A 13,483-nucleotide genomic window follows, 5' to 3' on the forward strand; every position below is an offset into this window, starting at 1 on the left:
AAAATCAACACTAACCCAGGGATTTCTTTTCTTTTCTTTTTTTTCTCCCGCACCACTCAGGATTCCCAGAGGGGAGCAATACTTAGATAATTCCTTTTTAATCGTCTGAGCTGCACAAGAAACAGTTCCATCTTCCCAAAATATGGCATAGCAGAAACGAGGGCGGGGGGGGGGGGGGGGGGGGGCGGAGCTTGGCAAGATTTGAACTTGAGCTGTGGCCTGCACTTTTGGAGAAAAGTCAGAGGCTTTCTGGTTTTCCGATCCTGTGTGCCCAACAACAACTCACCAATAAGAAAAGCTGACATCTTGCCACGCTTGTGGCTGCCTCCTTCCTCTCGTCCTGAAGCATCCCTCTGAGGGAAGCCCCGCTGCCTGCCCTGCACACAGGGTGCTCGCCATCTCAGCTGCGCGATCTCTATCACAGATCAATAGCGAGGGTTCCAAGTGTCAAACTCAGATCTCCCTGACTCCAAAGTCAAATTCTGAAGCACTAGGCTGAACCATCTCTTTCAGAGCGCTTATTGAGCACCATATGTGTGCCGGTGACCAGAGGTGCAGAGAGGACTCAGGCCGTTTTTGCTCGTGAGTCGCTCACAGGCCAGTGGACAAGGAACCGTGCGCCCGGGTCATTACAGCACCACGGGCACGCGGCGGGTGGGGGTGGGGGCTGGGCGGAAGAGGCGAGATGGGGCCGCCCCCAGAAACGTCTATTCAGTGTGCGATGCTGCCAGGACTCTCCCCTGCGGGGGATGAGGAGCCAGTGAAAGGTTTTTGGCGGGGGAGTGACATGAGCAGACAGGGCTGTGCAAACTGGGGGCGTCCTGTGATGTGGAGATGACGGACCAGGGTGAGACTGGAGTCGAGCAGACCTGTGAGGACCGGAAGAGAGGGCCTGAGCAGAAACTCACGCCAGGTCTGCTGAGGTGGGACCCTCACGCCTTCCAGAAAGGTGCACCCTCCCTACACTTCAGGTTCACAGTGACATACGTCACCATATCTGGTTTGAGCATCGCAGCAACTCTCCACAAAACCATCCCCACGTTTCAGGGGAGGAGGCTGCGGCTGGGGGAGGGGCAGTGACTCATCCAGGGTCACACAGCGAGGGGTGGAAGCGAGGAGTGTGCCCCGCCTCCAAGACAATGGCCCTAACCCTCCAGATACACGCTGGCTTCACTTGGGGGAGCTTTGCACCTGCAGACATTGCTCTCCTCTTCTAGTTCTGATTCTTAATGGCTACGCAAGCTTCTCGTGACAAAATAGCAACTGAAATTACAGTAGAAACGAAATCTAAATTTGACCACCACCCCATGTATCTCGCCCATACACACACAGAGAAAATAATAATAATAATAATAATAGTTAATATTGCCCCGGGCATACTTTTAAAAAGCAATTGTCTTATTACTTTGTTCTAAAGTGGCTCTGCACCAAAATTGCAAAGTAGTTCACAGAGCTGTCTTAAAATGCATTTGGAATTAAACGTGTTTCTTGTTCCTTAACAAGGCCTGCATGGGGGTAAGACAATCTATTTTATTCTTAAGAGTTTTGAAATCTGTGTCTTTCACTTTTTAAGAATCAAGCTAAAAACATAAAAAGAAAAGTCAGAGTTGAGGGGCTTTGCATGACTGGCTGAGACGGAAGTCACCAGATGTCTCCCATCTCCTGTCGGCTCTGGCCACAGGGCACAGGCCGCCACTGCCATTTCAGAGCAACTAATGACCAAGAGGAAAGGAATTACCCCTTTACTGAAGACCCACCACATGTCAGGGGCTGTGTGCAAAGCGCGTTATACATTAGAGAGCAAGCCGAGTGAAAGGGCTAAACACAACACGCTCTGGAACCAGCCTGTCAGGTCTGAGGCCCCGATGTTTCTTACTAGCTGGAGGCCTTGGTCCAGTCTTAACCTCTCTGCCTCAGTTTCTCATCTACAAAATGAAGACTGTAATAGTCCTATCTGGTTGGATTGTTGTGTGTTGGCCTACGTGGAGCAGTTAACAGTCCCTGGCACACAGCAAGAGCTCTCTCTGTAAGTATCAAGGTAATATCACTACCGTCTTATTTAATCCCCACATCCTCCCTGCGAGACAGGGCTTTCCGTCCTCTTCTGGGAGGCGAGGAAATGCTCAGAGTGATAAAGTGACGGTGCCTGAAGAAGCTGAACTCAGCCCAGCTAAATCCACTTCCAGCCGATGGGCTCTGTGCCCACATTTGCCTTTAGAATTCATAGTCCGTTGAATCGTGTGCCACATGTAGAAATTCAGAAGTGCCATCAACATAGGACAGAATCGACATGTTGTGGAGAATTCTGCCCCTGACACTGAGTCTCAGAAATTCTACTAACACTGTTCCATCCACCATTCTAGCCACCACCCACCCACCCACCCACCCATCCATATACCCACACATTCACCTATCTACCCACCCATCAGCAACTGTTTACAGAGATCATTCTATTTGCCGCTTCCTGATGAAGTTGCCAAAATCTTATAATAGTACCAAGTTGAAGTGCAGACTGAATTCTGTACTAAGTACTAGTGGGACATAAAAGGATTATCTGAGAGGCCTTAAACAAATGTACATCCTTCATCTTCCGTATCCAGAACACACTTACCATTTACCTTCTATGCCTGCCACGTCCTTAACCCCGCCCCACCCAACAGCAAGATTACTCATGAGACATTTCTCAATCCACGTCTAAATTGACCCGTTATTTGTACAGCTGACACATCCAACTTCACTAGCTTGAGATACATATTTTTCTTCCTATTAAGTGAAACAATTCCAACTTCCAATCCTGCCTAACAGCAAATACCTCTCTTCTCTCTCAGGTGATCCCATGTACCTGGAGGGTGTCAATTCAGTCTCAGGAGGCAGGTCTGGTGGCCACCGTCAGAGGTCTCAGCTCAGTAGCTGGCCCAGGTGACTTGGCTGCCTAGTTTTGTGGCTGCTGGGGCCACACTACTGTATCTCTGAGGGCTTGTCATGTCAAGGCCATGTCTACCTGGGACATGCGTCCCCATTGCTGATCCTCTCCTATTTTCTCCAGATGCAGATAAAGGGGGGGCAGAGGTGAATGGGGATAAATAATCCCCTCCCCCCCTTGTTTTCTCAGCCATGGTTGCTGCACCAAACCTCTACCTTCCAGAGAAAAGCCCTTGGGGACGCAGTTGTCTCCATTCACGCCACACGTACGCACCACACTTCCATGCGGTACCCATGATCCTGGGAGTCTGTGCTAGAAAGAATTCAGGTGTCATGCCATGTGTCCTACCTAGAACCAGTCCTCCCCTAAATTCCTGGGGACTTTACACAAACAGGTAGGTGGGCTGGGCCACTGGGCCCCATGGCACCTCACAGAGCCAAGGGGCTCATCCCACCTCCAGAACCCGGCTTGGCCTCTGCACACACCCGTCTGGTCTAGAGGAAGCCCCTCCCTCCCGCAGCCCCAGTGTCCACCTACCTCTGGCCCTATGATGGTTGCTAATTGGAACATCCATTCTCTTACCCCATGTCTTTCTAAATGCTCATAATAGTACATTTCCCACAGGCTGGGATACCCAGGCACCATCCTAGATTCCTTTCCAAATTTTCCACCACTTTAGTTTCTGGGATCCACCTCTTCTTTCCAGGGAAGCATCATTATACAGTGGGCCAGAGGCGGGAGGGAGAATCTACAGGGTGTGGGGACATCTCACAGGCTCCTTCTGGGCGTTAAAGGAAGGACTGGGTGCAAAGGGCCCAGGACAGTGCCTGACACAGAAGCTCCAATAAGCTTCAGCTCTCGGCCCCATTCCGCAGACGACTTAACTTTCTTTGAAACTGAACTTCTAATTGCCCTTGACTTCAAATGTCATATTCTTTAGCCCATGCCCTATTACGAACCCACTCTTGCCTAGGTCCGCCTACATTCCTTTTGTTCATGTTAAAGATCACTTTTCTTTTCACCCATATAAGTCTCACTGCCTCCTACGCTGATTAATTCAGCTAGATTGAAAAAGAGGTCTAGCTCGTCCTCCCTAAAACTCCAATTAATCAATCATCGCAGAACCAGAGCGGCTTGGTGTGACCATATTTGGTGGAAAAAGCAGCAATGTTGTTGTCAGTCCTGGAATACGGGGCTTCAGAGAAGAAGGGGCTTAGACAAGTGATTTGACTTTCGTAAGCCTGTTTGCTCATCTGTAGGAACTTCACTCACTAGGATGCTGAGAAATTTGCAAATAATCTAAGAGGACGTATACATATGATATAACGTAAACTTAGTGCACCTAGACAGACAGACCTGGTTCTCGGTCTGTATGTGCCACTTAGCCTATGTTTACATACAGAATGTCCAGAATTCTCTGTTAGACAAGAACAGAATGCACAGTTTTCTCAAGCTCACGTGGAATATTGACCAAGCGACACTGCTTTCTGGGCCGCAGAGCTGAACACATCTTAACAATTTTCAAAGAATAGAAACATACAAAGTATGTTCTCAGACCACAATGGAATTAAACGAGAAATCAGTAACAGAAAGATAACTCCCAAATGTTTGTAAATTAAATGGCACATTTATAAATAATACACGAGTCATAGAAGAGGTCTTTAGCAAAGTTAAAAAATAATTTTTTACTAAACAAAAATGGAAATACAATTATCCAAATGTATGAGATATAGCCAAAACAGTTCTGCAGGGGGAATTTATAACATGAAACGCATACATCAGAAAAATGAAATGTCTACCATCAACCTGAGCTTTTGTTGTAGGAAACCAGAGAACCAAGAGTAACTCAAGCCTAAAGCAAACAAAAGAAAAGAGATAATAAAAAATAAAGAACAGAAATCACTGTTAAAGAAACTGAAAACAGAAAAGCACCAAAGAAATTCAACAAAACCAAAAGCTGATTCTTTGAAAGGATCAATAAAATGGACTTTAAAAAATTGACAAACCAAGAAAAAAGGAGAGAAGACACAAATTGCGATATCAGAAATGAACGGTCATCACTACTGTTCCATGGACATTAAAAAAATAACAAGGAGATACTATGAGCAACTCTATGCTCCAAATTCGATAATCCAGACAAAAATGGACCAGTTTCTTGAAAGATGAAACCTATGAAGCTCATACAAGGAAAAGGAGATAACTAGGAAAACCCTGTACCGTGTTTCCCTGAGAATAAGACCTGGACAATCAGCTCTAATGCATCTTTTGGAGCAAAAATTAATATAAGACCCTATATTATATTATATTATATTATATTATATTATATTATATTATATATTATATTATATTATATTATATTATATTATATTATATTATATTATATTATATTATATTATACAAGACCTGGTCTTATAGTAAAGTAAGACTGGGTCTTATATTAATTTTTGCTCCAAAAGACACATTAGAGCTGATTGTCCGGCTTGGTCTTATTTTCAGGGACACTTTCTATCTGTTAAAGAAATCAAATCAACAGTTAATAACCTTCCAAGAAAGAAAGCACTAGGCCCAGCTGGTTTCACTACTGAAGTCTCAAACATTTGAGGAAGAAATAACACCAATTCCCTTCAATGTCTTCCAGGAATCAGAAGCAGAGGGAACAATTCCTAACTCATTCTGTGAGTTCTCCGAGCAATTGAGCTCTTTGGTGCTTATTTACCCAACTGATTTCAAAACTTACATCTACACAAAAATATGCATGCAAATCATTATAGTAGCTTTTTTTCTGAATCAGCAAAAACTGGAAGCAACCAAGAATCCTTTCAATCAGCAAAAGAAGCCAGTCTGAAGTGGCTACATACTGTATGATCCCTTTACGTGACATTCTAGAAAAGGCAAAACTGGAAAGAAAGTGAAAAATCGAGATTGCGGGGAGTATGGCAGGGCCAGGGTTGAACAGATGAAACAGGGAAACTCTCCTGACGATACTGTAATGCTGGATATATGACATTATGCATTTCTCAAATTCCACTGAACTTTACAGCACAAAGTATGGAAATTTTAAAAAATCACTTGAGAGGTCAGAGGATTCCAGGATGGAATGCAGACTGTGGTAAAGAAATCAAACTGTATTATGAATGTGTGACATAACCTCACAGAAAGGGGTAGAGGTAAAAAGGGCTGACCTAAGTAACTTTGGCAAACAGTGGGGACAAACAGACAAATCCCAATGGAATTTGGGATACAAAGCACCTGAGCAGTCCCCCTCAAAACTTCCAAGTCACCGAGTGTCACAGCCAAGAGGGTCTAAGGAGACACGACGACTAAACGTAACATGGGACCCTGGATGGGATCCTGGAAGAGAAAAGGGACATTAGGTAAATACTGAAGAAATCTGAGTCCACTATGGATTTTAGTAAATAAGAATATATCGATACTAACTCATGAACTGTGACCATACTAATGTAAGAGGTTAACAACAGGGCAGCTCTCTGTACTATCTTGGCAATTTCTCTGTTCATCTAAAACAATTCTAAAATAAAGTTTTTACTTTGACCAAGTGAGATGCCAGTTCTTATTTCCTGACAACTCACACGCTCTTTCCTCGGCCAGCTCTCCGTCCTCCTCCACGGCCCTCCAGCCACCCCCACCTCCTTCTCTGCTGACTCTGGACTCTGCCAAATGCACATCTCTAGTTGATTAACCATCAGGGTGAAAAACAAGAGAAATAAAGCTGGCCACCTACTTCTCACTGTTTGTCACTGTGAAGCCAGAGGGTGTCTAAGCAGAGGTCCTGGGACATGTCACCTCCATCTCCCCACAGTGGTCAGCCATTACCGTGAACTGGTGCTCTGAGCAGGTCCCCCAAAGAGCTTGTGTCATACAAGTGTGTGTCTGAAGTAGCTTAGCATTGCGACTGAACAACCTGTATCTACCTGTGATGATTATCCACCTTTCCTCATCCATGTGTGACCTCAGCATCCCCCTGCACGGGACACACTGTGCTTGTCTCTTGTAGAACCCCAGGCTTCACACTCAAATTTCTTCTGAATAAGAGCAGAAATAAGGAAGCCGCTTCCCTTCAGTCCTGCCCTAAGGGCTTTCATCCTCACACTCGGAATTTACCACCTGAACCCTTCACCTCTATTCTCTGGGGACGTCTAAAATGAGCCTGCTGAAGTATTTTACATAAAAATATCACTAAAACATGTAATATCTATGACAATGACGAGAAAAATAGAATTTGAAAAACTCCCCAAAAGTTAAACCTAAGAACAAACACGAGGGTGTTTTTGGTTTTGAAACGATCCAGAGTGGTTTGTATCGCTTGTAGATTGCGTTTTAGAAACGGTCCTTCTACCTGTGACAGCAGCCTCGACAGAGAGTAAGACCTGGACAGGGAGACGACAGTGGCCTCTCCTGCCACGCCTCCTAGCACATGGCATTTCTGTCCTCAAAACTTGGAGAAAACGCTCACTGTAGTTTGTTCGAGGCCCAGAGACTAGAGGTCCCCAGGGCTCTGAGCTTTACTTTACAGGAGCACCCCAAAATATTTGAGACCGGAGGGGGAAATGCATTGGTTCCAAAATATGACAAAGAAACTGCAAAACTGAAATGACGAATGATTTCAAAACAATATTTACATATCCTTATTTTTGCAGCAATAAAATTATATTTACAAGGGTTGTGAGAGCATTTTAATACGTCAGATGGATGTGCTGTGGGACCCCACAGTTAAGAGTAGGTAGGTCTAGCGAGGTCATAACTCAGTCCAGGGCCCTGCGAAGAGTTGCTTCCTGTCCCCTGGGAGGACGTCAGATGGGCTCTCACTAGCGACCTGGGATCCCCAAGGAACACCCTGTGAGTGCTTTTCATCATGTCCCAAAAGCCGAACAGATAAAAATGCTGTAAACTGTCACAAGGCTACACGGCCTATTATTTACTAAATAGATGCATTTGATCAACAAAATTATTTGAAATGTGGATTCTGTGGAAACTCAGTAATAAAGGACCTTTAGTGTGAGGAAACTAAGACCCCATGTAGTGGGGGAGGAGGGTCCCATCCAGGGGCAAGGGGGAGGGGCTTCGGAGCAAGCAGCCAGGAGTTCCCATGGTGCACCGGTGTATAGGCTCACCCTCTGAGCTCCACAGCCAGTCCCTACCTCCCCCAGCCTCAGCCAGGCCGGCCTCTGACATCCAGCCAGAGACGGGCAACCTGAGCACCTGGTCCACACAAGGTGTCCAATCACTGCTCATTCATTCAAGGACATGCTCAAGACCCCCACCAGACCCCACAGCAACCACAACTACAGCTCTATTTGCCTAACGCCCAGTTCAGCACTCTTCCTTAAAACAAGTTTTTTTAATGACATGTGTGACGTATATAAACACAAGCTGCTTGTAAAAACCAAGAATTATGTAAAGTCAAAAGTGAAAGCGGCCTCCTTTGCTCTCCCCAAAGCTCACCCATCTCCCCAGAGCTACCAGTGTTTGCAGGGAGGTAGACATTTTCCCACATCTTTTTCTATGTATTTACATAAAAAAGATATACTTCTTACATTCTTTCAAATAAAAGGGACGGTTTAGTCCATATTGTTGTGTAACAATGTGCCTTTGCACTTCACGAAAATCCTTCCATAACAAGGCACATGCACTTACCTCGCTTTTTAACTTGCTCGTACCATAGGCACCCTGCATTTTAATTATTCGCTCCCGTTACTGGACACTTAGTTGTCTCTGGCCAGCTTTTACAAGCAAGGCTGCATCCTTCCCAGGCATCTCTGAGCACACAGGTGATGGCGTATGGAAGCCAGACTCCAACATGTGGGATGGCTGGCTGAACTGTGTGCACATTTTCAAGTTTGGTCGTTACCACCAAACTTCCCTCCCCGCTGGCCATGTCAGCTTACGCTCCTGAGAGCGGGGCAGGAAAGCATGTTTCCGGCCCCCAACCCAGAGGATCTGCTACTGTACTTGATAGAGTCACCGAAGTACATGCATTCCAAATTGTAGCGTCCCAAGAGCAAGCAAGTATGTTTTAATTTCAATATGGGTGCAAATGACATTACAATTTGCACTTGACAGTATTATGACCAGGCTTCTTGAATGTAGTGTCCCCGTATTGCCCCTGTCTGTTCTCAGGGTGCATCCTCTTTAATCTTTATAACACTCAGGAGCACGCTGCGTTATAGTCACCAGACCATCAGGCCGGGAAAAACCCACATCTGTTTCCACAGAATTAGGATGGCGCTACCTCTCCCCCCTCCGGCCCCCCCAGTTTAACAGCAAACATCAGTGTGTGGTAATGCAGCATCTTACCAACGGGGCTGGACATTATCTTAATTACAGGCAACATGCTTATAATGCGAAATACATCTGACCTAAAAACTCAGTCTCAAAACAGCGTGCACGTGGCTAGATAATCTCAGAACACATTGGTGACATTTGGTTGACATTTCCTCTCTCTCCTGTGTGAAAGGGTTCATCACTCGCTGTCCATGCACGTCCATAAGAGAGACAGCCTGAGTTTGCCATTTACGGACCGTTCCAATCATTTTCTTGCAATTGTGTCAGTGATGGAGAAACAGAACTTAGCAGAGAAATCAGCCTTTATAACCTCAGCAGAGTCGACCCCTCAGCGAAAATTAAGGTGCACAAGCAGCTACTTAAACCTTTCATAAAGTTAGTAAGTCACCCATTCACTTAAAAACTGTATTAACTGGGCACCTCCTGTGTGCCAGGTGATGCTAGGCACAGGGAACAGTGTTGTAACAGCCCCTTCCCCCCCAAACAGGAGACAGGACGGCAGAGGACAGGATGCCGGCCCTTGCAAGTGGCGCCACTCCAGCCTGGGGAAGGAAGGTCCTGGAAGGTTTCTCCGTGAGGCTGACACCTGGGATGAGGCTCAAACAGATGAAGATGACAGGAGGGAGGTGTCCCAATGGGAAGAAGAGCAAAGGACACCACCAGTAAACAGGGGCAGGGGCTGCAGGGAGGGTGTGAGGCAGGGATCATCACCTTACCGGCTGATTAATTATCCAGATGCACCGAAAGGGGCCCCTGCAGAGGTGACATCATCCCCAAAGGAATGAATCTGACAGCCTGTTGGACCTCATGTGGACCAAACTTTCAACTGAGTTTAAATTCATCGCAGCTCCATGTCCTGCATCCAGAAAACCCATCCAGCGCCCGTTCCCCAGCCCCACCTTTGCAGGTGCTGCATTTCCTACCTCAACTGTTCTCACTTCTGGTCTGTTTCTGCCAAACTCCAGGCCATCCCTCAAAACCACGTCCATGCCACCTCCTTCCCAACCCCTGCCCCATTCCCACACCCCTCCTGGGGAAGCATCTTCCCCATCCTGCCACGTCTCATCCCCCCGCCCTCCACCCATCCCAAAGCAGCGGCTGAGCACCAGGCGGGTGTAGATAAATGTTGGCTGAATTAAACTGAGGACGTGTGCCCTGATCAAATTGATCCCCAAATACAGACCATTTCAACTATTGAACAAGCCATCTCCCCATTCTCTTCTCTGAACCCCATAGCGTCATGTTTTGGAAAAATAAGTGTCTTCTTGGCTCTATCCAAAGATCAGACCTGCCACTGTCATTGCTCAAAGACTATCAACTTTAGTCTTGCTGATGTTTGAACCTGGGTCATGGGATGGATACACGAGCGTTTATTGTCTACTTCTGTATACGATTGAACATTTCAATAATAAAGAGTATTTTTAATCCGCCAATATTTGAGGTGATCTACACCCCCCCCTCCCCCCAATGAGTTACTCACTTACTTGGTTAGGACTAGTTCCTGGTAAACACAACAGGTCATGACCAAAGGAATAAGCTTTGAAGTCAGACAGGCCTAGATGCAAACCTGCTCCATCGTTCACTAGCTGTGGACACATTACATGTTCTCTCTGAAATTCACGAGTTTGATATGTCAAATGGGGATGATACTAACGGCGCTCGCTTCACAGAACAGCTGTGAAAACGGAATGAGATCATGAGTAGACAGCACTCGGCACGATGGCAAGTAGAGAGTTACTGGGACTCAACAGAATGGAACTCTTGGCATCACCTGGAAGGAAACGTTTTCTTTCTTCATCCACTTTACTTTCGAAACCTGCTTTGGTGATGGTTTATTTGCATATATAGCTCCTGTTTAAGCTCCTCAAACATTGGGATAATGTTTGATTCCTTTCTAGCATCCAGCACATGGCCTGAATCACAGAACAGGCTCACGAGAGGTTACTGATTGCAAATGACATCGATGACATACATGAGCACACACGTGTGTGTGTGTGCCCGCACACAATGACCTCTGCACAAGCATGTCTGACCCCAGGGAACAGCAGGCACCACGTGGAGATCGTGCCCAAAGAGGTCAGCGGGAACCTCGCAGACCTACACATACACACCTCCCACCCCAGAAATAAACGTCACTAAAACTGTGGCTCCAGCCTTCCCTGTTTTGACTTTTTCATTCTTTCATTCACGGAACAAAGGTTTAACGAGCAACTCCTATAAGTCCAGCCTTGTGCTGGATGTTTAGGAATATAGAGAGAGGGAAACAAAAGAGATGGCTTTTGCTCTCAACGTGCCCATAATCTAGGGAGAAAGGTCACAGGGCCTGATCACGAAGGACCCGGCAGGAACTTGGTTTTTTTCATTCCTGAAAGTAACTGGGAGTCACTGCAGAGTGTTACACAAGGGCCTAATACAGTCCTATTGGCATTTTATAAATATCACTCTGTTCGCTTTCTAACAACAAAGAGAACGGAGACTGGAAACTCTCAGGGGAAACCATCAGGTTCTTGTTTTGCCCATAATGGATCTCATACTAGCACTGTCAAGCCAAAAAAAAAAATTAAAAATCATCTCTTCTAACCCCCTTGTTGTAGAGATGAAAAAACTTATTTTCAAGCAATGTGGTTTCTCCAAGCTATCTATCTTTTAGAAAACAAAGTTTTCATGAAATAAGAAACTCTGCCCTACAATTGAGCCCTCCTAGGACTGCCACCTGCCACGTCGCTGGCTGGCATTTCTGCTGGTGGAGGCATGGAAGCTGGGCTCACTTCTCAGGACACAGCTCAGGGAAGGTCCTTTCCAACGGCTGAAAACATTCACCAATTTTGAGAGCTGGTATACTATGAGCATGAGAAAAAATTTAACTGGTTTTATACATTTTCTCATAGTGATTAAAAAGTTAAACCCTTTTAAATCAGAGATTATTCTTGAGCCTCTAATCCTATTTAAATTACAACTCCCAAATCTTGAATGATGTAACAGACTCAAGACCAAATGCTGCTTTTTAAAATTCTGTACATCACGTGGAAGTTACTTCACCTGACAGACGGCGACATGACCCGATTGGCCTGGTAACCAAATCTTAGAGGGGTTCTCTGTGCTGTAACGCTTGTGAATCCCTCTGTCCTCTATAAAAACAAACAGGTGGGTGTTTCTCTCCAGGAAATCTCAGAGACTTCCCAGAGGTACATCTAACCTAGATAAGACTACAATCTCATCATCCACTGGGCCAGTTCCTTCAAATGACCACAGTAAGCAGTGGGGCTCCAGGTCCCAGGTTGAACAACGCAGAGCTGGCCAGCCATTAACTCATTATTCCTGAAACAAATTCTGCAAGGTACGTAGATTTCATAGATGAAAGCACTGTGGACAGATTTATTTAGTCTGTCTCTAGTGCTCAATTAAGTCAATTGTCATAACCATGCAGACATAAAAAGCCACTTGCTTCTGGGATACCAGGTAACCACAGCCACCGAATATGGTGTCTGGGAGAATCCTAAACTCTCAAAGTCCTTTCCATGCGCTTCAGGTAAACGTGTGAGAAAGCACACGCACAGCAGTGTCATTGGGACTAAGGCAACAGATATTAAGTCATCAACCCCTTCCAAGGAGAGATCTGGCCAAGAATCAGCGAGCCCAGCAGCTCAGCTTCATTTAAACCCTCGCACAAACCCTCATGTTTCTTTCCATTTCGCAAACGGGTACACAGGCTCAGAGAGGTACAGACATTTGTGGACTCTCACACAGCTTGAAAGCGGTAGCTGCATGGTGAACCCATGACTGTCTAAAACAAAGCCTGTTTTGCTTTCTGCGTTCCAGGCCCCCCCCACATAGACTGGCTCCTGGGCGTGGAAAGATCAAGCTGAAAGGCTGCTGGTGCAAATCTAGGGGGGACATGATGATGGAGGGAGAATTCAGCAAGTCCCTGAGGTTGGACGCCCTGTGCTTTCCGTTTTGGAGTGACGCCTCACTGAAGAAGTTAATCCAGAGGTTTTGCTCCTCCCATTCAATGGAGCTGAACAGCTGAGCCTCAGAGGCTGGTACTTACTTAGATACCAAGAGAAACCAGTGACGAAGAGACCCCAAGTCTACGGATTGAAGCCCAGCGCTCAGTCTCCCTATTGTGCCGTCACCAATAATAGTTCTGCATCTATTTGACCAGGAAAGATATCCTCTTCCATGGAGAGAGAAAAAGAACACCTCTTTTAAACTGTCTCCGTCTTACTCAAGTGTTCTACAGATATGTAGCATTATGAA

Source organism: Rhinolophus sinicus, chromosome 5 (assembly GCF_057876585.1).
Source record: "Rhinolophus sinicus isolate RSI-liver-muscle chromosome 5, RSI-T2T, whole genome shotgun sequence".
In the NCBI taxonomy this organism is placed as follows: domain Eukaryota; kingdom Metazoa; phylum Chordata; class Mammalia; order Chiroptera; family Rhinolophidae; genus Rhinolophus; species Rhinolophus sinicus.